Raw genomic sequence first — 2,742 nt, 5'->3', positions numbered from 1 at the left:
CTGAGCCGATGGCGTTCCATCTAGTATGTTTTGCAAGGCGGGCGTGCATTTTCCTTTCTTGCCTTAACATCCTCCCGACGCAAGCTTTGCATTGGAAGATTTAGATTCGATACAGCGAACACATTTCTTAGGTCATGCCTCATGGATTTGCCCGTGCCACTTTTATGTAGGCTAACTACCGTTGTGTGCTCTCTGGCGGATTTGCCACCAAAACACTGCACGTTGAGCTGTCGACTCTCTCCCTTTAGGTTCAATAAGCGTCGTCAATAAGCGTTACGGACGATCCCTCATCGAGCAGCGCGTATGTGTCCACTTGCTTATTCCTCCCGTACAGCGTCACGGGCAAAATCCGGAATAGCAGGGGATCTCCATCCGGGTCAACGCAGCTAAGGTTTCGGTGTGGCGATTCCTGGCCATCCTCGGCGTGTCCTGCTTTTAGCGTTGCAGTCGTTGACGTAAAGGTATTACGTCGGCGATGGCTGGTGTCCCTTTGCAGCTCCTGATCTCGAGTGCTCGTATGCTCCTTCAAGCGGCCGCCGTTCGACTGGGGTAGCCTGGAATTCCCGATTCGCACCCGTTGACACTGCATTTGGTGCCCTTCTTGCAGAACCGGGCCATGTGTCCACTCTCCAAGTACGCGAAGCAGATCCTATGCTTCCTTGCTAACTCGATTATCGGTGTCGGAAGTGCATGATGAAATTCCTCGCAGTCCTTGATTCCATGCTGCCCCTCACATATTGGACAACATTTGTGAGAGTCAGTATCCTTTTCATCCAGACGACTTGTGCTTGCGTGCAATAGCCTTCGCTTCGGATCTTTACTTGCAGCATCCGTGACAATGCATATCAATTTAGCGACCTCGTGTAGCCATTCGCTAAAATGCACCACTGTTGGATATGGTTCTATCGTAGCCGCATGCCTCGCCCAGTCCAACCTCTTGCTTATAGGCAACTTAGCTATCAGCTCCTCCATTAGGGTAGGATTTCCTAAATGCTGAATGCCGTTCTTCGTTGACTTCAAAAGGTTGCTCAGCAAGGTTGCTCACCTTTGTGGCAAACGGCACAATTCTGGCTATGTTCGGTTCGCACGCTCTCCAGTTGACTTCGAATCAGGGGCGTCCATATCGAAATCGAAGCTGCTCCATAACTTCTTGCACATTGTTCGGGTGGATGAGCAGCGCCTGTACTGCCGCTCGTGCCTCACCCTTCAAAGCCTACACTAGCCTTTTATTGTTCTCCAAGGCCGTACACTGATATGCCTGCGTCGTCTCCGTAAACGCGCACTGGAATATTGACCATTTCTCGGGCTGGCCTTCGAACTCTGGAAGATCCGGCAATCTACGTGGCGTCCATACATTTGGTATACTTGCCGGTGCTGTCTCGTAGCAAGGCGGAGATAGGCTCACTGTTGTACAGTTATTATTCCGTGTGACTTGTTGCCCACTAGTTTCACTCAATCGTGCGAGCAACGGTACATTCAAAGATGGCGTCACAAATTTTTCCCGTTGCAAATTTTCACTCAACATCTGCGTCGTCGCTTCACTCATACTTAGCGGTGTATTCGCCGCACCGTACCAATCGGATTCTGACCCAGTAATCCACTTTCCTTGGAACTTTGAGGCTGCTGTATATCACTAGCCACACTTGTCGTGGGCCCCTTGGACTGATCTAGTCTGGGGCTTCGCCTCAGCGCCGGCATGTTGCAAATCACATGGTGCGAATAAAAGAAATGTCAAGCCGCCGACAATACCCAGGAAATGGTTGAAAACAAACTAATTTGTGTTAAGTATCTTTCCACAGATTTACAATTGGCTGATATTTTGACAAAGCCGTAACCAACTGCCAGGTTCACTGCACTGCGAGACCAACTGGGGCTAACCGAATCTGAATGAGCAAAATTTTTATTTGATTGAACTAATTGGGTTTTACTGGGTTTCCCCAATTCTTTGCAGCAAATGCTGGTTCAATAAAAGTAGCCCCAGAGAGAAAAAAGGAAAAAAATAAGAATACAACCATTAGAAAACACGCGCACTCGTCTGAAAGTAATTTTTAATTTAATTGGATTTCTAACCAATTTGTATCAGTGTGATTTTTGAGGTGGAGTGTGTAATCGACCTATTCGCTTGCAGACAACGAGGGAGTGTAGTTCTATCGGTTGCTTAAATAAAATTATTATTCAATAGTTAGAACAATGAAAGTGTTTCACTATTTGGTTGATGGGCTGGCTTATAATATACATACTTAAACGTATTATATTATATTAAATTCAATAATAATAATGAAGTAAATGAATTAAGAAGAAAATGCGTTATGAATTATTAACCCATGACCTTCCATGGTCAGGAAGGCCGTGTCGCAGATTTATTTTTAATTTCAAGTATAACGACCGTTTTCTATTACTTTGTGTTCACTTCTTTCGTTTTGCATATTCTTAGAACACGTATTCTCTACCTGGCAACAGCGTGGCAAATAACTGTTTCTGCCGAACGTAGACTGGTCGCGAGCGGGAGCGAGAGAGATATTCCCGTTAAGAATGGGACTAGCAAAGAATTGACAAAAATGCCATAATGTGTGTTGGTATTAGTGTGTGTGTGTGGAGTGAAGTAAGTCTCCAAAGTGTGTTCGTATTGCGGGTAGACTTGGGTTCTATGCATTATTGCAACGATTGTTCTGCACATTAAGTTTTGATCGCCGAAGAAGACAGACATGCGTCGCTCCCAAATTAAACGCGTCAGAAAACAAT

The sequence above is a fragment of the Drosophila melanogaster genome, chromosome Y (genome assembly GCF_000001215.4).
Source record: "Drosophila melanogaster chromosome Y".
Taxonomy (NCBI): domain Eukaryota; kingdom Metazoa; phylum Arthropoda; class Insecta; order Diptera; family Drosophilidae; genus Drosophila; species Drosophila melanogaster.
Note: the sequence above shows the minus strand (reverse complement) of the source record.